General features: G+C 35.4%; 1 protein-coding gene across 1 annotated transcript in view; it reads left to right on the forward strand.

The window, feature by feature from the left end:
* Positions 1 to 10,380: 10,380 nt before the first annotated feature.
* LOC135219365 (uncharacterized) overlaps positions 10,381 to 26,706 on the forward strand; it is a 53,055-nt gene continuing 36,729 nt past the window's right edge. Inside the window, exon 1 of the mRNA XM_064256075.1 lies at positions 10,381 to 10,550. The gene's annotated coding sequence lies outside the window, so the exon portion shown is untranslated. The remainder of the gene's footprint in view (positions 10,551 to 26,706) is intronic.

Genomic DNA, 26,706 nt, shown 5'->3' on the forward strand with positions numbered 1-26,706 from the left:
CAATCTTGAAACTGAAGTACTTACCTTTTGTGTGGTGAAGAGGGATGCCATTCTCATAATAGACTCTCTCTCTCTCTCTCTCGGAAAAAAATATTCTATTGAACTCCATGCTTTTCAACATAACTTATAGCCTGAATCTACTCCACACTTATCGAAAAGGTTAGGTTCCAAATGACAGGTCGTTAACCTAAGTGAAAATCGGGATTATTTGAAATAGAGGGCAGGCGAGGACTGCGTTTGAGAGCCAACTTTACATTAACGTAATAAGTCTATTTTTTTCTTCCAATTTGGAGTGAAATCTTTTAAAAGGAAATTTCACATAATCAACAATAATGTGAAGATCCTTCTCTTCCACATATTTTGTAGTAATCTCCTCTAGGGATTACTATGATTAATATTAGCAAAAGCCTACTCTAACCTACCATGGCTGTATCGAATATGTATGAGACATTTTCTTGTCTCGTCAAGGATTTCTGATATAACCACTTGGCTTCATGTCTTGCACCGTTTCACCAAAGATTTTAACCTTAAATTGATTTATTTCACCGACCCATTACTCTAAACATCAATTTGGAAGGTTTTCGAAGCATCTCATTATTTAATAACAGCTAACTGTTGATCAACACCCTGTTAACCACAGGTGGTAATCGAACAATGAAGCTTGCAGACCCTTAGGCTGCGTTGACACCAAGCGAATCGAATCGATTCAATTCACGAAGAACCAACACGATTCCTGATTCGTCTTGATTCGCCACACTCATTTCAATGTAACCGTTTACACCAGGCGAATCCGCATGATTTCAATTCACTCGATTCGCTTGGTGTAAACGACTACACTGAAATGAGTGTGGCGAATCAAGACGAATCAGGAATCATGTTGATTCTTCATGAACTGAATCAATTCGATTGGCTTGGTGTCAACGCAGCCTTACTCATGTACATACATACAATACACGATGAAACCAAAACAAAATCATACTTGCTCATGCAAGACCAACTTAGTATATATTATTTATTTTTTGTATTGTGATATGTTTCTCCTTAACTTGCATTAGACAAGTTTCTGGGAGTGAGTGTTTTGGGGCCAAGGGACCAACATGCGCTTTCTCTCCATCTCTTGGTTCAGAGCACCTTCAAGCACGGTTATGGTGCAGACTCCCGTGGGATATCTAAAAACGATTGGACTGCGTTCTTTCCTTATTAATTTTAAATTCACATGATATTTTTCAGTTGTGTGGACGGATGGTAGTAAGCAGGGAGGAACTGTAATATTTTAAGTTCTCAGACACTGCGAAAAGTGCTTTGAATGTCACAATCAAACGCGTTGCACAATTAGAATCCCTGAGTTCTTATCAAGACCGGTCGTTCTGATATGTATCTTTGTATTGGACGACTCCTTGAAGCCCAATTTAGTATATGACATTAGGCTGACAAAAACTTGCTTTGGTTTTTAAAACAAGGCGTGATCCGACATCCAACTTACTCTGAGCACGTGCTAAAATCTATGCGTTGTTTCATAAACGAAAATAAAAAAAAATTCGCTATATTTTATTTGAAATAATTGTTTTGTACTGTTTAACATGCACATTATTTAATTCTTAAATTTTCATTCTAAAATAAATCACAAATATTCAATCTAAAAATTCCTTTACCATTAACTCGACGCGAAACACCTTTTCCATACCTTTTTAGGCTGTTCCATAGAGCTTTCCTACCTCCTCAAGAGTAACAACAATAGCAATAACAACAACAACAACAACTAGAACAACAACAAAGCTGTTTGTAAGCTTACTCTACGAGTAAGCGAAAAGCATTTAAAACCATGATATTTGTCATCTCTCTCTCTCTCTCTCTCTCTCTCTCTCTCTCTTCTTAATAACTGCGGACTTTAAACTTCTATTTTTCGAAGTGAATTGGCAAAGCGCCCAGCATGTTTTCTTTTTCTCTTTAAAGTTAAACAAAAAGTAAAAAAAGACTGGAAAGCGAAATCTATCTGGGTTGTGAGGTTTAGGTGATTAGACATCTTTCTCATTCTCTTGTTTTATTTTTCATTGCTAACCTGTTTTATTTTCTTTTTATAGTAAAAGTTCAATGTTCGCTTGTTTGCTCACAATTATTATTATTATTATTATTATTATTATTATTATTATTATTATTATTATTATTATTATTATTATTATGAGTACATTTTCATTGTACATATCTTAAGGGCCATCAGCTTGCAAATCAAACTTAGAAAAAAAAATTCACGTTTTATTTTTAAACACGATTTTGGAATTGTCATTGCGTCAAGCCCTTAATTAATGCCTTTTTGAACAATTTCTCTATGACTGCAGTCTAAACGAACCTACGAATACTTCTCCATATCTATAAACTACGAAAAAGTTATGAATTCTGACCTAATGGACTAATCAACACGATTCGTGATGCGTCTTGATTCCCCACACTAATTTCAATGTAACCGTTTACACAACGCGAATCGGCATGATTCAAATGAGTGTGGCAAATCAAGACTAGTTATGAATCGTGTTGGTTCTTCAGGAATTGAATCGATTCGATTCGCATGGTGCAAATGCAGCCCAAGATAAACGAAGTAAGATAATTGTATAAGATTGTTAAGTTTCAGTTATTTTGTTATAATTATTGCATATAAAGCACAACACTTTTATGTATTACCACCGTCCTCAGCGTTATTATTATTATTATTATTATTATTATTATTATTATTATTATTATTATTATTATTATTATTATTATTATTGCCTGTCAGGATGTACTGATATGAAATAAGCTAAGAATGCCATTAAATCTGTCAGGCACATTTCCAAACTAAAATATCCATGTGTCCAAAATATGGGAACGCAAATAAACTAAACGAAAATAGAACATGGATAAAGAAGAACAAAATCAGAGCTAAGAATCTGCATAAAAAAACAGAAGCAGAAAAAAACCACGCATGTTTAGAGCAGCAAAAGCGTAAAGAGGATAAGAAATATCAACCAATCAACATCTCTCACAGGTCGGGAAATTTCTTGCCACTAATTATTCGGTCATTTAAAATCTACAGAGGCTACAGGGCTGCCAATTAATAGGTTGATCATCCACCCTCCAATCATCAAACCAAATTGCAGCCCTCTAGCCTCAATAGTTTTCATTATATTTAAGGTTAAAGTTAGCCATGGATCGTGCATCTAGCACTGCTATAGATGCCCACAACACAGGTTATCACCGGGTTGTGGCTAAAAGTTTCATGGGCCGCGGATGAGATTTTATTTTCATGGGCCGTGGCTGAGAATTTCATACAGCATTATACGCTCTTTTTATTTTGTATCATTCTTTTTTCCTTTTTTTGCGTTGGATGACAATCCATTCTTTCTCTTTCGGAGCCTTTCTTCCTTTTTATATATATATATTTTTGCCAACTATTTTTTCCTCCTTCCAAGAACTTGTATGATTACGTCACGAGGCAATGTTGAGAAACCTGTTACTTTCACTTTCGCAAGAAGAAAGAGATAGAGAGAAAAGAGAATGATTAAATCGTAGTGTGACAGTTTGTGTATGTTTGAGAGAGAGAGAGAGAGAGAGAGAGAGAGAGAGAGAGAGAGAGAGAGGTTGTGAATGTGCGTTTAAGACATACGATTAAAATATAGTGTGACATATCGGATGCACGTGCTCGCGCGCTTGAATGTGTGCGTGAGGGAGCGAATGAATATGTATGAGAGAGAGAGAGAGAGAGAGAGAGAGAGGAGAGAGAGATTTGATTTGGGAGACAAAGAGAAGGAATTGGCCTTTGCATCTAATAAATAACAATGAAGTAAGATTATCAACAACATTTACAATGTCTAGGACATAAAATAGAATTGAATTGAACTGAATATGGAATTTAGGCTAAAGGACAAGCACTGGGACCTATGAGACCATTCAGCGCTGAAATGGAAGTTGACAGTAAAAGGGTTGATAGGTGCAACAGGAGGAAAACCTCGCAGTTGCACTATAAAGCAATTGTTAGGAGAGGGTGGAAAGTAAGGTGGAAGAAAGAGAATATGAAAGGAGGTATAGTAAAAGGAACAAAAGGGGTACAGCTAGGGGCCGAAGGCACGCTGCAAAGAACCTTAAGTAATGCCTACAGTGCACATCATGAGGTGCACTGATGGCACTAACCACCTACGGCGACATAAAATAGAACTTCAGCTAAAAGCTCTCAATGGACTCAAGCAAGTCCGAACCATACAATGAGGAAAAAAATCTGGATGAAACTGGAACCATTTCCTGGAAGAGACAAACACCCAAAAAACGAAATGCAGATTTGAGAGGGAAATTAATCACTTTAAAAGGCTCCTGTTAATCATTTACCCATTTCATTTATGGAGTTGATTTGTGATAATCGGTCAGTTTTTCTAAATATTTCTCCAGAAAGTTTGTACGAACACTCATTTAGAAGGCGAATGAGTTAAGACGCGCATTAGATACTGTCATGAATGGAAACGAAGCGTAAACTTTAAGTGAACTCACAAGGAAAATCGTTAAAATTGGGCAGGGAATGTCACTTCCTAAATATCTAAAGTAAAAATAAACATGAATCTAAAGAAAAAACAGACTCTACTCGGACTGTAAATGAGAAGGAAGGATCACGTGGGCACCATCTGTTCAAAATCAGCTGGGATGGAATGTAAGGGTTTTGGCGTTAAGTTATGGACTGAAGGAATATATTTTTTTAATGTAAAATTCAAGAGAAAATAAAAGTCTTGCTTTACTAAAGCTGCAGGTTTCATGGTCAGCAAATAGCAGTCACACTAGTGAATCTGGCTAGCACCCGGATGACTGACCACCAACGGATGCTCCACACCTTTGGCACACACAATCTCGTGGATATCCTGAGATATTTGAAGGGAATCGTGGCAGCGAAGCGAGCAAGTTCTTCCCAAAATCCAGTCTCTAAAAAATTTGGAACACACTTTTTGGGAGGTGCAATATCGAGACTGAATAACTGAATAAGCGAATGACAAGGGGGAAAAACTGTAATCCTCAAGTAACCTTGAGATCTGCAGTAAAAAGCTTTAAGATAATATAAATATCTCATTATGAAGACCATCAGATCTTCACTGTTTCATATAGGCTATCAGAAAGATGACTTGGGTAACTTGCCAGCTATCGGGAAGGCTGAAACTGAATGCGGAAATGAATACAGAAGCCATAAGACAAATAAATCAAATACTGAAACGTGATGCTCCGATTACTTCCTGACCAAGATAACGATGGAAAACCAGATAAAAGAGAATTGGTGACAAAAAACATAAGTGAAAATTCATCAGTGAGGCTTCGGGAAAAAAGTTTGTAATGTATATTGTTCATAGGTCCTGATTTGCTTGAAATTACGAATATTGTATGCTTGGTAAAACTGAATTGGCATTAAAAGTAAAATTATTATCATCTAAGGCAGGGGTTCTTAACAGCGGGTATCCATACCACTTGTGGGTATGAGAACTACATGCTGGGGGCATGGGACTTGATCTCTGGATATCTGTATATGTTTAATTTTAATGTGGCAATGTATACATGGGTACATTTTCTGAATAAATAACTATATAAAACTATAAGTGCTTTTGATTTTCTTGTATATTCTACTCCTAGCTATTCATACCAAAAGTATGTATTAAACCAAGTACAGAATTATATTGTCAACAAAGAGGACTTAAAAGGAATTAAGCAAAGGGGGTATGGAACCATATCAGGCAATTCATTGGGGGTCTGGAGTCATAAAAAGGTTAAGAATCCCTGACATACGAAGATATTCTTAGAGGAAACTGGATAAGCGAATGCTTTATTTGAAGTGCTAGTTGCAATGCAAACCATGCAATAAGAAATGAGTAGGAATGCTCTGACGTAGAAATGCTGCTAGGCATAAAGATCTCCTTGAGGGAGGCGGATTCATAGCATTGCTGGCTATTCTGTGCTAGTTATTTTTCAGGTTTGTAATTTTGGAAGCAACAAATATAAACGACTTACGTTTGGATCTTTTAAAAATTTTCTGGCGTAAATCTCATGTCGTATGCAGAAAGGAATCATTATAGGAAAAGGGACTCTGTCACCAATGCCAAGAAAATCATGAGTTCTAGAGTTTTTTATCATTTAAACTTTTGATGGTACAAAATAAACAAAAGCTGTGTTTCATCATACATGAGAGGTCAGTGATCAAATGAAAACTGTATACGGTTAGAAAAGTGACCCTAACAGTCAGTCATGTTTAAAAATGAAAATGCAACGAAGAATTAACCTTGGACACGAAGATTGGAAAAGTTTAATGTTTTTTACTTACTTCCAAGATCGGATGCTGAAAGTAGTCAAGTCTACCGCACTTACAGCATTTAAGATATTTTAATTCTGTTTAAGTATTCAATATTTTGCTCCTAAGATTTCGGGGTCTTTTGTGAGAAAGTTGTTGCTTAGATGCGACTGAATGCATAGATGTGACAGTATTTTCCCCCTGGAATACTGTCAGACTTGGGCGTTTTGTATTTTGCCCTTAACATAAAGATATAATGCCATTTCCATAGAGTGTTTGATAAAGAAAATCTCCAGAAATTGGTGACCATGTAACTTAATTTCTAATTAGAAAATGTGCGACATGCCTGATCGAGTGAATGGATCTAAAACTAGTATTCAGGTTCAAGACAAGGCACTAGACCAACAAGGTCCTTCAGAACCAAAGGTTCATTGGAAGGGAGGAAAAGGGCAAAGCGAATTATAGGGGCATACACAGCTAATTATATCTGGAAGGTGTGCCAGAAGGGTAAGTCTGAAAAAGTAATATTAATAATAGGCTTGCTAGGGAAGAATAAGTAGCTTTAAAGAATGGGGAGGGAATACGTACCGTCTTTGAGTTTTCTGTAAAAGAAAACTATTGTGCCGGTTTTGTCTGTGTGTCCGTCCGCACTTTATTCTGTCCGCCCTCAAATCTAAAAAGCTATTGAGGCTTGAGGGTTGGAAATTGGTGTTTTGATCATCCACCCTCCAATCATCAAACATACCAAATTGCATCGCTCTAACCTCAAAAGTTTTTTTTTTTTATTCTATTTAAGGTTAATTAAAGTTAGCTATGGATTATGCATCTGGCAGCACTTTCCGGAGGTATGGGACGCAACCTCACTACCGTATCTGGTGAGCAACTGAAACTACCGGTCATATCTGATGATTTATACATCATTATACGTACTACAGAAAATTCGATTGAGCCGAAGATATGTACTTCGGTGCATTTTTTGACTTGTTTTGTTATGAAACAGCTGATTTTGTCAGTAAAAAGGAAATAAAGCTTATAAATGAATTGTCAAAGATGTGCTGTGAAAAAATGAAGATTATTATGCGGTAGAAGGCAGTTCGGTGAGGGGGCTCTTCACTTTGTATTTCATCCTGAGAGAAATTATAATTATTTCAGTCTATCTGAGGTGCCTAAGTGTGCCTAGGAGGTCTGGTCTGCGGGTCTTAAAAGATGAAATACGTTATGCTGGAAATAGCAGTGTCCATTAACTGATTCTGAACTACTGTTTACTTCTCTCAAGACACTCAACTCCGACTTGCGGTTTCTAATAGTTGTTACTGGAGCTAATATCTTGACTTTTGGGCCAAAGAGCAAAACCACATTGCGGGTAGAATCAGGAAGGACATTTTCTATTTCAAAAAGAGTTTCTCCATTTTCCTTGTTAAGAGATTTTAATTGGCATTCCAAATAGTTAGTTCGAACTAATATTTGAATTCATTGCTATTTAGAAGCAGCTGTAATGTTACGAAAAGCTTACAATAAACACAGAAATAAACCTCATGATCAACACTGAAAGGTGAAAATAGAAAATGGCAAATGGGACATGCAATACGCTAGTAATTCTTCATGTTGTTCAGAGCGAATAAGGTCATTCCTCCAGCATTAAACTTGGATGAATGGTTTCACTATAATTTATAGGGAAATGGCTCATTACGGATAACGGTCTTTTGATAACTGCGTCAAGACCACATGAAGGCATATGTTAACGTTAGTAACTGATCACCAAATAAGTCATAAGGATATTGTATGGCAAATGTGAGATAAGGCTGCCCAATCATTTAGTATTCTTTAGACTGTGGCAGATGACGATGATGAGTTGAGAAATGAAATTCAAAAACAACAGGAAGACATAAGAACCGTAACAAGATCGGTTAAATCGAAAAATCAAAAGAACGAATAGAACACGAGTTGGAGTATAGACATAAGTATCACAACCTCAAAAAGATAAAATAAATAAATAGATAAATAAATAAAAAAGCTATTCAAAATCCATCCGAAGGTCAATTTGAAATGTCTTCTAAATAGCAATAAACTCAAATATGAGTTCGAACTATCTATTTGGAATGTCAAATGGAAATCTCTTAACAATATAGTACTCGTGTTGAAATAAAGACGTACAGAGGAATTTTGATTCAACCTTGAACCAAAATTCAGGGAGAGCTTCATCACAGGGGGAACTCTCCTACAAGCTAAGTAATATCCTCATATGATAGTCTTAAGGTAAAGGAATTTAAGAGCCAAATATAAATAACATTAATTAATAGACGTTAAAAGCTAATGCGCTTCAATATAGGGCAACTGTGTGCAATCAGTACTTAGTTTTATCAGCAGAGGTGACAGAGAATCCAACATTCATAAAAACTAGATTTCCGAGAAGATATAAAAAAAGATCCCTACCTATCATAAGGCCAAACCTAATATATAGAAGGTTATGGGGACACGTAGGTTCTCTCCCTAATTATACCACCAGGGGAAATGAAGATGGCGCACTCCAAAGGCCTTGGCAGAACACTGTTTTAGCTGGGAAAGGTTGGGTATTTCCGCATGAAAAATTCTCGGTACTGTGATTCTTAAAAAAAATTTATTGGCCATTTGTAGTTTTTCGTATTGCCTACCAGAGAAAGGGAAAGGATACTGTATTATTATTATTATTATTATTATTATTATTATTATTATTATTATTATTATTATTATTATTAATTATTATTACTACAGAGAGACTTCGAACATTTCTTCACGAAGATGCAAAAGTAGTTTGAAAGTGTTTTTTTGTGAAAAATCAATTGCTTCACTAAATAAAACATACATACATCACTGCGTAAATGGCTGTCTTACACATACACACACACACACACACACACACACACACTGACACGCACTTGCGGCCGCAGACACACAATAGCATACACATATTCATGACACAAAAGCATTCGTGGCCTCCTTTGAAATCAACAGACTGAATCATGGTATATACGTCGGGAACAATCAACGCTCCTTAGATAGTGAGCTTTCCTAAAGAGTTTTATCCGCTCCCCTCGAGAGATAAGGAAATGCTACTTTCATTCTGCTTCAGAGCTGCTCTTTACTTTCCTAGAATTATCCGACGAATCTTAACACAGACTGCCGAGAGAGAGAGAGAGAGAGAGAGAGAGAGAGAGAGAGAGAGAGAGAGACTGACCGAACCTCTTCGGTTTGAAAGTATATCCTTTAACTTAATAATTAGTGAATTCATAAGAACCACACTTTTATACATCAGCCATTCGTATTATATATATATATATGTATATATATATATATATATAATATATATATATATTATACTATATATATATATATATTATATATATATATATGTGTGTGTATATATATAGATATATATATATTATATATATATATCATTATATATTTCTTTTTGAAATCGTTACATGGTTACTACCACAGGCCTATGAGAGGACAGTCCTAGGGACAAGTGCTTCCGTGTACCCACATGTCGTACGGGTTCCCCGAATGCATTGCGGAAGCCCGTTCCCTGGGCAGAGAACCCGTGTCCTTTCGCAGACTTCATTAGGAGGTAGCAACTGCCATTCACCTCACCTAAAGGTTATACCTTAGAGAGAGTAAGAGAAAGAGAAAGAAAGAGGGAGAGAGAGAGAGAATTCCTTACTGTCAATCATCCTAATTTGGACTTCATTCAACATATTCAAATCGTCTTGGTATTTGCATCCACACCATCATTCATTAAGTAACTAACAATGGATTCATGCGACCTTCACCGCAGTTCCCAGCTTTCACAAGGCTTCAGCTTAAATTCAGATCGTTGAACAAAACTGAACAAAAGGAGAGCTGCGACCCTATCGTGCGATGGATAAAGCTGACCACCAAAATCTGAGAAAACTGGGAAACGCGGGACATAAACAGACGAAAAATAAGAGAACAGCAACACTAGGAAAGTACGCAGTCGTTCCAGGGTTAGCTCACCTCTCAGGAAACGTATCCAGAGCGGGAGGAATTTGCTGGTGACGTCATCAAGGGCTGAGGCAGCAGAGCCACTCCAGACTGAGGAGGGAGCGTTCAGTTGAACGTTGTTATTGGTGTGGAAGTCATCACCCACTGGCTGGCGCTTTTTAAAAGCTCTCTCTCTGGTGAGACCGAAGCCAAGTTTTACTCTGTCGTTTTTCTGTGACAGTGAAGTGCTTCTTGCAGCTTTTTCTTCTGGTCATACATTACTTACGTAAGTGTGTTTTCTGTTTACAGACGACTGTAAAGTCATTGTTTTTATATTGTAAGAGCGTTGTTTTGATGTATTATATCCTTGCAAATGTAACTAATGGCGCGAATAATTGCAGGTCTATTACAGTGATCAAGCAGCATGAGTATTGTTTTAAGATTTAGATCTGCATTTACGCGATCTCTTTCTACTTGACATTCTTTCATTTTTTTTAATTTCGATAAAATAGTGGAAACTTAGTGATACGAGTACTACATCTGTATCCAAACAATCGAAGTGTGCCTTCTTGTTATTATCTCTGATAGATTTATCCTGAATGGTGTGATTACTATTGGAATAACCGTAAACACGTCGAAAAATTCTCGCTGATCTTCATATTTGCCAAATGAACGGTATAATTAAGGCTCACTGTAATGTTTAAAGATAATTATATACATATGATATAACCAGGTCATAAATTTTATATATGAAATTGTATATATTTGTGTGTTTGTATGTATGTGTGTGATATATATACATGCAATATATATATATATATATATATATATATATATATATAATATATATATATATACACGTGTGTGTGTTTTGTGGTTTTTACTGAACATTTCACTCACATTCAAATTGATTCTGTACTGCTGCAAGTTTCTCTGATACTCCCATCCTTATTCGGACCTACCTGTATATGTATTAAATATAGTTCAGCACTCACACACAAATACACACACACACAAACACGTGGTAGGCTTTTCAAGATATTTGCAGGTGTAACTGTATTTGTCTTCGCAATTTTGACATGTCTGCTCTTGACACTTCTCTTTCTCGAATTCATTAGTCGTTGTACAATGTATTATTATGAATATATGTCTACGACTGTCATTTGATAAGCTTTTACCCATTCATGCAAGTGCCTCTTGGCCCTGCCACTCGAGCTCTGTCCTCGATGAGTTTGGGCGATTTCTCGCAGTTTCGCCTCGATTGCATGCATAAAGCAATTTCGTAATATTCAAGGTACTTTTATTTATTTATTTTATCATTCAACCAAGCACAACTTACACGAGGTTATGACGTGCCCAATCCATCGTAGTACGTTTTCCTGTCTGCTTTTTTCTGACTTTCTTTGATAATTGAAACCTGCCAAATCTTTTGATATATAATTCCCAGTGTGGTCAATTATAGGGATATGACGAGGCACTAAATGTTCTCGTAACCTCTCTCTCTCTCTAGCTGATCGGCGGGATGCTGGGAAGGACGCTACTAGTTTATATCGATTTTAAGCTTATTCTTTCTCTTCATGAATATTCTCGTGGCTTACGGAAACTGATATGAATACGTCATCAGTTACTTTTCTCTATTTACTGTTTTTTTTCGATTGCACATACGTTTATAAAGTTTTTTTTACTAAGGATGATAGATCTGTCATTTCTCAAGATGTTATGTAACCCTTTGAAATTCATTCATAATTAGTACTCGGGGACATCCCGGAAACTTTCTTCTCTCTTTCTCTCTCTCTCTTTCTTACCTTTCATTTTGCTACGCGTGGCATTTCCTTCCATTAGTAACTCTTGTGGAAATATGCAAAAAATTGACTATGATGGACGACTGTTCAGCCTTAAAATTGTCTAACGTGGTATATGTTGCATATATATAATATAATATTATAATATATTATATATACCTAATATATATATATATATACATTATATTATTAGATTATATATTATATATAATATATATATATTATATAACATGTATGTATATATATATTATATATATGTATATATATATATATATATATATATATATATATATATATATATATATATATATATATATATATATAAGTTACACGTGCGCGTGTAACTTATTTTGTCCCTGAACAACACTGACTCGTTGTACCTCCAAATGATCGAATTCACTGTCCCCGACCGTAATTTGACTCAAAGGAAATGGGCTCGAATCTTGTCCGGGTGGGTGCACGTTACTTCGTAAATTGTCCTTTTGTGTAATTCCTTGTGAATTGTGTGAATGAGTTATTTGTGGCTTAATGTTGTGGATTTTTTTTAAGGGGTTCAATCAAGATTCGTAACGGTCCACTGACCACTGTCTAGTTTTTACCAAAGCCAGTTTCTTGTTAGGTGTAAAGGCACGTATATGCATGGATATGTTTTATATACATACAAACATACACACACATATATATATATATATATATTATATATATATATATATATATATATATATATATATATATATATATATATATATGTATATACGTACACACACACACACACATATATATATATATATAATATATATATATATATATATATATATATATATATATAATGTCACAAATATAAGACATTAGTTACGCTTTCGTTTCAGCTTCGTGCACCCAGTGATTTCTGTGTATTCCTAATCGGTTATCTTATCTTTCAGTAAAAACACATAGAAGTTATTCCATCTTCTACCACACTGTATCATACGATACCAAAACTAAGCGGACAAACAAAAGACCTGTTGTAGTTTTCCTATAACTTGGCACTTAAGGTTGGCAGTCCTGATAAAGCCACGCCCACTCAGGCACAGAAACCTTCCCTTTCGTTGAACGCTTACTCGCACATTTGCTTTCAACTATTGCTTTCGACTGAAAGAGAGGAAAACGAAAAAGAAAATGTGGGACCAGTTTAGACCGCGGCAGTTAATGCAATTCGTAACTTTCGCTCGGAGTTTAACCATTTAATGTTTTATAAACTCGACTCTGAAATAATATATAACATATCACACACACATCACACACAACACATATATAACACATATATATATATTAATATATATTATACTAATATATATATATATATTATTTAATATTATAATATTTATATATAATTATATATATATAATAATATATATATAATATACATATATATATATTATATATATATATATAATGATAATATATATCATATATATATATATATATATATATATATATATATATATATATATATATATATGATAATTGATCACAAAGTTATATGATGCTATGTAAATAAAGGTTTTTTTTTACCAGAGGGAAAAAAATGAGCGTTAGCCGAGTACTTTCGGTCCTATTGGACCCTTTACAGAAAAGCCTCAGTAAGGGTCCGAATAGGACCGGATACTCGGCTAACTCGCTTTTTTTTTTTTTTTTTTTTTCTTTTTTCCTTCGTGGCAAAAAAACCCTATATAATATATATATATATATATATATATATATATATATATATATATATATATATATTTGTATCGTGAGCTCCACTGGTTACTCGAGTCATTCGTATGTTTTTACTTGCCGCGATAATATTTAATCATATATTATTGCGCAGCTCTGCGCGTAACATCGAATGGACCACTGCGGTCGCGTGTGAAGATAAAAAGGTTGTAGGGTCCACATGGTGGGTTGTGCCTGGTTCGAACTATGGGACGGTGTGAGCCGTTCCTACTGTTAGGAACCTCAATCTACCATCTCTTTGTACTACGTTTCTATTTGAAGGTAGATATAATAACATGAACGATAATGGCTAATAGATAGAGGACACAAATGCCAACGAATCTATAACAAAGAATTCTGTAAACACATCGATCATGCTGTTAGGTATGCCGTGTATAGTATCAGCCAAATTGAGTTTCAGCGGTCATTTTTTTTTCTCAACGTCTAGCCTACCAAGCTGAAAGACATTTCGCTGATAAAAACCTTGACTTTCTTCTCTATATTTGTTTCCCATTTTCTTGTTAAAAATCAGGCCATTGATCAACTTCACGTGAATGTTATAGCACATGGGTCCTTGCACATGTACTTCCTCATAACCCTCATTCTCTCTCTCTCTCTCTCTCTCTCTCTCTCTCTCTCTCTCTCTCTAATCGTATTTAAGCAACTCTTTCCTGGAAACCCTATTTTTTACCCCAGGCTGAGAATACCCTGATTTAGACAAAATATGACATTTGTATTTCAACAGCCATTTGAAACAAACAAAAGAGAAATTGAACTCAAGAAGGATGAAGTGGAAAGGCAATTGTATAGAGAAGGACATGCAAGGCTATTTGCTAATAGTAACTGCCTTCATAATATCGAAAGTCTATTTGTCTATTATTTATCTATCTGTCTGTTTCATGGACACCAAAAAGTATAGTTTGGTGATTGATGGGAAAAAGGATGATATAATTAAAAATAATTTTTACTAGATTCCTTATTCAGTTGTATTCCACATAGGAAAATGAAAATGGTATGTCTCGGAAAATGCCCAACAGTTTCGTCCTCCAACGGACCGCTTCTTGGAGCGTTTATTAAGGAAAGAGATAAAGTTTACAGTGTATATAGCCAAGAAAAACCTGAAATTTTTAAACATACAGTTACCAAAAACTAGTAGTTTGAGATACAAACTATTCAGCAGTAAAATAACAATAAAAAAAGAGTAGCAGTTGAACAAATGAAAAAATACCAAAATATCGAACGAGGTAATACGTACATCCATTTGAAACAGTATAACATACAGTACATACAGTATATTCGCGATGCTCATTAGCTTCAGTTTTTATAATCCCTGCAATTTCTCCATCAAAGAATATCACAAGGAAAAGGCGAAAGTAAGCTTATAATATAAGAAAATTAACAAGGAAAGATGATAAAAGTGATCGGAGCACCCATTATTTCTTTCTGCTAACGGAACAAAGTCGGGTTAACAACAGAACTATGTAGATTTCCTAATAGTGAAGTAACTTAAAAAAAAGAAAAAAAAATTGAGGCGGAAGACAAACACTTCAATTTACTTGGCCGTGCGTCATTGTTTAATGATTCATCTTTTATGCGCCTAGTTATTTCCGGTCACAGCGAAGTCTTCGTTAATTAAGATTCATCGGGTTGGATAAAACGAAAAGAACTCCAGATATGAGCACGCGTGAGTTATCGATGGCTTTGCTCCAACTTTTCTACGACAGACGTACTGATTTAGGGATCTTTCCTAGATACTGACAATCGACGGTTTTAACACGGTATGTATCCACCTTTGAGGAGTGTTTACTACGAGCCCGTTGGGGATTACCGTAAAAAGATAAACAAAAGACTGTACATATCATAAAGATAACGACCCCCAAGAAATATTAGTCCTAGATAACGACCCCGGAAAACCTTTAGGGTCACTATCTAGGAAAGGTCCTGATTTTATCATTTCTCTGGAACCATATAAAAGCTCGGATCTGAAAAGCCTATTATTTGAAGAACACGAACTCAGATATATAATGGTCATGACTTCTTTCACTGGAGTAGCCCCAGGCAGGGTGTCTGGACTTTTGCATGAGCTTTATTTTCTTGATTCATTTCTTTGCTTTACTTCCTGTTGCTTCATCCTCTAAAGACTATATTTTTTCTCAATTGTCTTGCACCTCATGTAAGTTTCATGGCTGCTACGTCTGCTGAAAATTTTCCTCAATTGTCAGAAACCGGTTTCTGTAGTTAATGCACACTTCCGTGCGACTGGCAAGTGACCAATGCCACGTCTATTATGGAGCAGCTTACACGGAATTCCTCTGTTATCAGTTATTTTCAAAATATTATGAAAATCGACACACTTGTTTAATTCTCTAGCAAGTACAAGAAGCCACGCTCAAGAACAACGTGCTTACCAGAAGCATGTCTTTAATTCTACCGAATAGCTTGAAATTCCATTTTTAATTGTCTTTAAGAGATTGGTCTCTGTCCTCGTCTGAGGTGCAGACCCGTCCTGGCCTCCAACAACAACAACAACATAACACACACACACACAAACACACGACCTCCTTTCCTTGTTCTCTTCGGGCCTTGATTTATGGTATATGTAGTTTACTTATCCCATAAAACTTAGTAAGCTTCTTAAAGAAAAAAGAAAAGTTAAAACTGTCAGTCACCCTGAAAGTTCTTATCATCTAACTTATTCATATGTTACTCTAAGCGTAAATGGAATTGTCACTGTTCTTGCTTAAAGCAATAACATTTTCAACTTTATTTTAAATACGAGGTCTCTTTTTTATTGTATTTTTTCTTGCTTCTTCGACCCGTATTACGTTTTTTTTTCCTCATCTAACATATGATCCTGAGGTTACCGACTGACATTTTTTCTGAATCGATGAAGAGATTTTCGTGTTGAGGAAATTCCGCATATTACAACACTATCAGTAATGAGAAGTTGTGCATATTGAGAAATGTGGGAGAAAAAATGTAGTGCAGCCAACCACCAACCCCCCTCCACCCTCAAACCAACCCCCACTCCAAACTCCCCACCTCAAAAACAGACAGTAGTAAAACGAAAAATAAGTGGGTTATAAACCAAAGCTTGTGGATGTAGAAAAACAGCGATGGTTCGTATAGACTTATTTTTTGCAAGAGGCGGATCTTCCTCCCTCAGTAGTTTTCTCCATTGGGCTAAGGAGACGAAATGCCGTTAGTTCGTCTACTCCATTAGCCTCCGCATTAGAAATCTTATGAAAAATAAAGCATTTAATATTATTATTATTATAGTCAAGCCAAAAATATCATTATTTTCAACGCAATCTTCCTCAAAACCATAACAAACTCCTAGAGCCCTACAAATCAAGGGCAAGATAGGCACTTGGCCCTGCAAATCGCAGGAAATACAAGATACAAGATTACTTTCTGTCATTATTTCCAAATGAACCAATATCCATTTTCAATTATTCTAGTGATTTTGCTTAATATAACTTAATCATTGATATTACGAAATAATCTATTCATATCCAACCCGATGCTGTTTATCAGTACAGTAATATTCTCTGAGGCCTGTAGGCGTAATGGCGAACCATTTCATTACTTAGAGTAGCAGTAGATATTAACTAATGATCCAAAAAAGGAGTTGCTGTTAATTTGACCACAAATTAATATGACGACAAGAACCATACATTGTCAAAATAACTGTTTTTACCGTAAGTGCCCCAACCACGTGTTCTTCCGATGGCCTTGAAACAACAGGAAGTTACCGTTGTAAAGTTTACCACTGGTACCACTTAATACGAACCTGAGATTTTATATCACGAGCTAAGGTTAGTTCAATTATTGTGCATTGTCTTTCTTCCTCGACGGAAGCTCTGGGACTTCAAACATGTGGCTAATATCGGGCCTTCTCTCTCTGGTGAACGTTATCATCACGGTACGCGGCAAACAGATGGTAAGGGAACAGCCTCTGTAGTGCGAGATGTGAATGACAGAGTAGTTGGAAGGTAATACAATGGGAATGAATAAATGCTGTATGAAACTCTCAGCCGTGGTCCATAAAACTGTGCCCTGTGTTGTTGGCACCAGGCGCACGATCGCGGCTAACTTTAACCTTAAATAAAATAGAAACTGCTGAGGCTAGAGGGCTGCAATCTGGTATGTTTGATGATTGGAGGATGGATGATCAACATATCAATGTGCAGCCCTCTAGCCTCAGTATTGTTTGAGATAGAAAAAATGCGGACGGACAGATAAATAACCATCTCAATAGTTTTCTTTTACAGATAACTAAAAAGTTAGATGGTGATTTCAGGGTTGGTGCTGGATTCGAGATATTTGCCCTGACAGGGGCTTTTATGTCCTCTGGAATGGTGGTTCTTTGAATATTCTGCCTGCACTCTGGTTCTGGACACCTTGCTCTTTGAGTCCTTGGCCCTGATTGCCGGGATGTGACTGCTTGTTTCTTGCCTCTTTACCAACACGATGGTGGAGGCTACTTGCCATTGTAGCAAACAAAATTCGGTTTTGTTCCTCACCTTCCAGGCCCCTGGAGCAGAAGTAGGGACATCGTTATTTCTTTTCACTTGGGGCCACATTTGCATTCTACTTACATACATGCAATATCCTGAAAACAAGAGAAAGTGGTTTCCAAGCTACCTCTGGGGCCAGATGCCAAACCTGTAGGAAAGAATGTGGGAGACAGGACAAGAAATGTTCCACAATTAATACCTGATAAAGGAAAAACTAATCACCGGTCATCTCTGCATAATCATTGTTTCCCAGAGTCACAATTTTGGAGAAATTGCAATGCATTCTGTCAAGGGGAATATAATAAACCATGAATATTCTGTAACCTGGTACAAAGCCATTTCTCATACATCGGGGAGGATTTATGTAATTATATGCATAAAGAGGGGAAAGAGAAGGTTTACCTATGACCCTAGGTCACGTCAACACATACACACACACGTATATATATATATATAATATATATATATATATATATATATATATATATATATATATATAATATATATATATATATATATATATATATGATTATATATATATATATATATATATATATATATATATATTAATATATATATATATATACTATATATATATATATATATATATATATATATATATATATATATATACAACACACCCACACACACACACACACACACACATATATATACATATACATACATATATAATATATATATATGTATAATATATATACATATGTATATATAGTATATATTGTATGTATATATATATATATGTATATATGTATGTATATATATATAGGTTTATATAATATATATAATGTATATATACATATGTATAATATATGTTAGTATATGTATGTATATATATATATATATAATATATTATATATAATATATATATGTATATGTATGATAATATATATATATATATATATATATGATATATATATAGTTTATACGTATATATATATTGACGACAGAACCGTGCTTTTTATAAGCAAAGTAAAGAACGCTCGATGTGGTGAGAGCCTGGATGACTGACTTGTAAGTGACACCAGATGCCATATGAAGTAAACAGCCTGTTACATGTATTTATGACAGCCCCAATGACCTCTAAACCAATCCGCAGAGGTTAGCTTGAGCCACTGAGCGTTGAGTCGAAACCTTGGTTTATTTCTAGCTTGGATGTAGGCTTCAAGTCGTCATAAATGTATCTGAAAAAGAGCAAAATAAAGTCAGCTGTTAGGAGTCATTGTGGCTATTGAAAATGCCTGTACAACAAGTATGAATGGCATCAGACTGTGTATGCGTCCTGCATCATCCCTTAGGAGCATGGGTGTAGTATAGGGTAGCAACCTCAACGGAAAATCATAAATAAGATATATATATATATATATATATATATATATATATATATATACATATATTGAAAGTGTTGTATAGTGAGTCACCTTTCTAGCATATATATATATAAATATATAAATAAAGATAAATGCCACGAAGGAAAAATAAACGAAGGAGGTCTGCAAGATCTTTCGACTTTAAAAGTCCTTTACTGAGCAGATACTTTTAAAGTCGAAAGATCTTGCAGACCTCCTTCGTTTATTTTTCCTTCGTGGCATTTATCTTTATTTATGGATTTATCACGTTCCTAACTTCGTGATTCAGTTATACATTTATATATATATATATATATATATATATATATATATATATATATATATATTATATATATATATATATATATATATATAAATAGGGTAATTTAGGATTAATTACTTTAATTAATCCTAAATTACCCTACTTTTATGGTCTTCCCAAAACTCACAAAGACAATCTTCCATTCAGACCCATCGTTTCATGCGCCGGAGCTTTCAATTACAAAATTTCTAAATGGTTAGCTGGCCTCCTTTCTCCTTTTTTAGGCACTTTTTCTCCCAGTCACATCAAACATTCGGAAGACTTTTGTCACAAATTCAGAGAAGCACATATACCACTTCACAACATAAAACTTTTAAGCCTTGACGTAGACTCCCTATTCACAAAAGTACCAGTACAGGACGTTCTTCAGTTTTTAAGGGAAAAATTATCCCCCTATTCAGATCATTTCCCTTTGGCACTTGACAAAATAATAAAGTTAGTTGAATTATGTGCATCTAATAACGTATTTTCATTCGGGGAATCATTCTACAAGCAAAAATTCGGGTGTAGTATGGGTAGTCCTTTAAGTCCTATTTTAGCCAATCTGTACATGGAATACTTTGAAACTACAGTAATAAATGCAATAAAACCCAAAAACATGCTGTGGATGAGATACGTGGATGACATACTAACATTTTGGGATAATAAGTGGGGTAATTTTAATGAATTCCTCTCAAAATTAAACGCATTAGTGCCCAGCATCAAATTTAAAGTTGAATGGGAAACAGACAACAAAATTCCTTTTCTTGATGTTTTAATAATCAGAGACACGACAGAATACAAATTTACCATATACAGAAAACCAACGTTCTCACTTTCACATATTCACTACTTTAGCTATCATGACAATAATATCAAGATAGGTGTAGCTAGCAACCTATTCTTAAGAGCCTTACGAATTTGTTCCCCAGATTTCCTGGAAAAAGAATTTGAACTAATTCGCAAGCAACTTTCATCTTTAAAGTATCCTGACCATATAATTGAGAAAGCAATTCAAAAAGCAAACGTAATTTTCTACCGACCCCCTAAAGACAAGACCAGAGGACACACCCAACAATAAAATAAAAATTCCCCACCTGGAGACGATTAAGAGAGTAACTCACACCCTTGGGAAATCCAACCCTTTTGCATTTACCTACCCAAATACCTTAGCCAAATCCCTGATTAACGTCCAACAAAAGACATCTCCCAAAGACTCTGGGGTATATGAGATCCCATGCCAGGACTGTGACCAATCTTACATCGGGATTTACAGGTAAATCACTTCCCCAGAGATTAATACAACACAAACGGTCAGTTAGGTATGGACAACAGAACTCGGCTATTTTCAACCATATAAATGAACATAACCATAGAATAAACTGTAATATGTCACGTGTAATTTATAGCAGCAACTGCCGGTACAAGAGTCAAATGATGGAATCGGCCTTAATAAAAGAGAAGCAGGTAATGAACATCTCAAAAGGGAATTGGATATCAGATATCGTCGACGCAGTGTTCATTCAACCAACGCTTAAGAAGATTAAAGGAAGATATCAGCGGGGGTGACCTAAATTGGCTTACTTGTGGACGAATCTCTTGGTATAATACCACCTTTTCTGTAAACTTTTCTCATTCATATACCTGAAGAGAGAGACAGCAGTCTCTGAAATATAGTACTTTTCTCTCTACATTTTGGTGTTTTTATGGGCTCCTTTTATTAGATATATATATATATATATAATATATATATATATATAATATATATATATATATATTTATATATATACATATATATAAATACATAATAAATAATATATAATAATATATAATAATAATAAATGATAATCTCTTTCTCTCTCTCTCTCTCTCTCTCTTTTCCTCTCCCACTCGTTCCTTTCTCTTACTCTCTCTTTCTCAGCAATCCCAACTCTCTGTCTGTCTGTCTGTCCGTCTGTCTTTTTTCCTTTTTCTTCTCCCTAACACCCGGTCTGCTCTCTCTCATTTTCTATTCCTCTCATTTTCTCTCTGTGTCAACACTTCTAAAACCACCCTCTTTGATGTCATTGATGTTTACCCTATAGTATTCTTTTCCAAATGATAAGTCATATGTATACAGAAATTTGTAAAGTAACTAAGTCTACGGGCATAGCCAGCCCCGTTTCACGGGCAGAACCAGCTCTGTTTCACGGAATCCCTTCTCACCCTTCGGAGGAGGGGAAGTAGAAATTTTGGGACACCGGGGCCTGAACATAGGTCTCGACCTTCCCGGGGTGGAAACCCATCTCCGTTCCGAATCTCAGTCCCGTCAGACCGACGGCCCGGGTGCCCATACCAATCATACATACACACACATATACATACATACATACATTGCCAAATATATATATGATAATATATATATATATATGATATATATATATATATTACTATATATATATAACCTTTGTGTCTCAGTGGGTTTAAAAATCTAGTCACACATGAAGAGACCATAGTTCAAACCCACCAGGGGTTGAAAACAACTACAGACACTTTCCTGAAAAATGCGTTGCGGTTTTGTTGACATAAGCTGAGAATTCGTCGACTTGTGGGCTTAGCGGTTTGGGTTGAAAAGGTCACATGCCTATAAACCTTAAACCCAAATTAATTGCTGAGAACCCAGATAGCTAACACCCTCAATAAGACTTCCTCGCAGGAAATAACGGCATAATTGAAAAAGAAAGATTACTAATATACATAAACGCAAACTCACAAACATGTACTGTGTATATATATATATTATATATATATATATATATATATATATATATATATGTATATATATATATATATATGTGGGTGTGTGTGTGTGTGTTTATAAATACATATTGAAAGAGGAAGACTACAACCATTCATACGCGCGTGCACACACACACACATGTATATATAAGTATATATAGATGGATGGGAAGATGTAGATACTCGCACTATATGCATTTGTGGATGTGTGCTTGTGTGTGTGATAGAGAGCTGCATGGTACTACGGCGTGTGTTAAATACAATAATAATAATAAAACAAAGTATCACAAAATTCCTCATATCACAAAAAGTCAAATCATGAGATTTTCCCCCCGTTTTTATTACACTTTACATTCAATAAAAAAAAAAAGTTAGCCTATGGTGTTAAAACTGAAGTACTGTGTATTTTCGAAGGACGAAGTTGGGCTGTCTTGTGGTCATGTTTTTGCGCGATGTTCCGGTCGTCAAGTATTTTTTTCATTTCTTGCAATGGTTTTCTACTCGAGCGGTTTTTACTTCTTTCGAAGCATGTTTTTCAACCAACGCTTGTCTTTTTCATTCATGTTTTTCCATTAACCACGACGCAAGCGATTATTTCACCAACGGCAATTGAAAAAATGCATGCCTTTTATGTTTATAGAGTGAAAAGCTTGGTTTATCCGAATCACTCCTTTTACGTGCAATGAAGCGTAGCCATCCCAGTTTATAAACCTCGTACTGCCATTCTCGCCTCTGTTATTTTAAACGGTCTGATATAATTTCAAGTGATTTTTTAAATGACTGCACTTCGCTCTCTGAAAAGAAAAAAATATTTATTTTGGACTTAGTCATTTTTGGGAAGGGTGAAAGGTCCGCATTCTGTCACAATTTTTTTTTTTTTTTTTTTTTTTTTTGAGTTACGCATTATCTTTGTCGTTTTTGCTTTTTATTTTGTCGGATTGGTACACTGCTACCGTAAGTTTCATCTAGTGTATGTTCAACGTGAGCTAATGGTGGTTTTGTCTAAGAAAAAAAAATTGCTTTTTCACTCCTCGAAAAGAGGGACCTTGCAATTGCATGACCAAGCACCGCCGTGAGCGTTCCTGAAAATAATAATAACAATAATAATAATAATAATAATAATAAAATAATAAAAATAAAATGAATAATAATAATAATTTAATAATATGCTGGAAACAGACCTTCATTTTCAAACAGATCCAGTCAAGTTTTATTTTTTTAAAAATAATGGCAGAATTCACAGAATTGATTTTGTACAATATTCTTTCAATTCTCCTAATGATTTGCTTTTCTGGCACGCTGGTATTATAAAGCAGCTGTCCAATGTTCATCGTGCTGTAGGTCGTCAACGAAATTTCCGTTGACGACCTACAGCACGATGAACATTGGGACAGCTGCTTTATAATACCAGCGTGCCAGAAAAGCAAATCATTAGGAGAATTGAAAGAATATTGTACAAAATCAATTCTGTGAATTCTGCCATTATTTTTAATAAAAAATAATAATAATAATAATAATAATAATATAATAATAATAATAATAATAATAATAATAATGATAATAATAATAATAATAAATAATATAATAATAATAATTAATTATTATTATTATTATTATTATTATTATTATTCCTAGATGTTATTTCATTACAAAACAGGGTTCAGAAGAAGAGGGTGCATATAATGTTGAATGAAAATAAAAACAGAATCGAAAGAAGGATCATAAAGTAATACACAGATGAGCATATTAAACAAATGATAGTGAAAAATCATAGGAAAATTATGGTATACTGACGAGGTATGAATTGTATAGCAACACTGAGAGATATAAGCTGATGATTTCGTAGCAGTTCCCATTTGACTAAACTTTCTTGCTTTAACCCTGCTACCAGCAACAACAATAACAACACTAGTTTCAGCGACCCGATTTCCTCGCCCGGAATTCCCTTTTCGGAAAAGTCACTTTCTCCCAGTTAACAGAATTGACATTTTATGTAATACAGTGAAAGTTGTCTGCTCCTTCCTCTTGACTCTTTAATTAAAAAAGCCCTTGGGTACATGACATCATCAGACGCCCTCGAATCCGCACAGGTTGTCATTACTCATAAAATGAATTATGTTACCAAACCTCGACTGTCGTGTGAGCTGGTGATGACGACGCTAGAAAAGTGACATAAGAAATGCGTGTAAACAAAAGCCTGTATTTTTGTCATACGATGTTGAAACTGTTCTCTCTCTCTCTCTCTCTCTCTCTCTCTCTCTCTCTCTCTCTCTCTATTCATTCGCCAACAGTTCATATCCACTTAACGATCTGGAAAGTCTAATAATGGTCTCAACTCAAGGATATTTTTGAAAGCTGCAAAGCTGCGCATGACTTTCGTATTGCGTTTGCAAGAAGCATACGACCGTGTTTTGATAACATGACGCAAGAATTGTCACATGACGCTCGTAATTCATCAGCTTTACATTTTAATGTTAACATTACGCATGGCGTTCATATTTTGTCAGCGTTCTGCATGACATCTATCTGTCGTTCTTATTTCGTTTACTATCATCGTTACTGTGCGAATGACAGTAAAGCTAGCAACGTACAGCATTAATCTTAAGTTAACAATAATCTATGTATAGATGTATGGAAGAGTTTATAAACACCTCAAGACATAAACTTACTCCTGTTAGTAAATATTTCCATCAATTTCGAATATATCTATTAAAATCTGGAAGACAAAAGCCCATGGGTAGATTTAGAAGTTCATAGGCTCAAGATTACACAGATCATCTTTTTTAAACGGCAATCAGAAGTGCTGACGTAATGATGGTGGGAAGGAAAGTCTTCCAGAAGCACAGTTTTATGAACGTCATCACATACTCGTAGTCAGTAAGAATAGGGGGTTTGGGTTTGGGGAGGGGGGAGGAGGGTGTGATTGACCTTTTGCCTGAGGGAAAATCGTCCCTTTAACTAATGGGATTTCGAGACATTTCTGGACACATAAATGACGCCTGCGCAGGAACTCAGGTGATTTTAGTTTTCTGTAAAAGAAAACTATTGAGATGCCCGTTTGTCTGTCCGTCCGCACTTTCTCTGTTCGCCCTCAGATCTTAAAAACTACCGAGGCTAGAGGGTTGCAAATTGGTATGTTGATCCTCCACCCTCCATTCATCAAACATACCAAATTACAGCCCTCTAGCCTCAGCAGGTTTGATTTTATTTAAGGGTAAAGGTAGCAATGATCGTGCTTCTGCAATGCAACAGCACAGGCCACCACGGCCGGCTGAGAGTTTCATGGGACGCGGCTCATACAGCATTATACCGAGACCACTGAAAGATCTATTTTCGGTGGCCTTCCACTGAACATTATTGTGGACCTTACATACGGCAAATCCCGTTCTCGATGAGGAGAAAGACCTAACTAACCACTATACCAGTGAAAATGACACAACTGCTCTAAAATCCACTTGTTTCCAAGCAAAAATTACGCACGCGTGACATACGGTGCCACTGTCTAATGGTAGACCCGGCAGCATTTTTCCGAAATGTGACCGAGTACCGAGACCTTTCCCTGAAAAAATCGGGACGCCATATCTCAAAAAATAACCATTGAATTTTCTTGAAAATAATCTCAATATGTTTCCTACGCCTAAATTACGCTAAAGTTACTAATCTAACCTAACCTAACTTATCCCAACCCAATCCAACCCAACCTAACCTAACCTAGCCATAACCTAACCATATAACTAGGGGCATGGCAAAAGAAGAAGAAGAAAAAAAAAACAGGGGCTAGTGCAACACAAGCATACATACATCTCCGGAATTTGCGACCTGGTAATTAAATTAATAAAGTCTGACATCGAGTATATGGTGAGTAGAGTGAGCATCGTTGCAACAGGGTTCATAAGTGTTCAACTTAACTAATTACGTATTTGTAGGTTTACATCAG

The sequence above is a fragment of the Macrobrachium nipponense genome, chromosome 1 (genome assembly GCF_015104395.2).
Source record: "Macrobrachium nipponense isolate FS-2020 chromosome 1, ASM1510439v2, whole genome shotgun sequence".
NCBI classification, from domain to species: Eukaryota; Metazoa; Arthropoda; class Malacostraca; order Decapoda; family Palaemonidae; genus Macrobrachium; species Macrobrachium nipponense.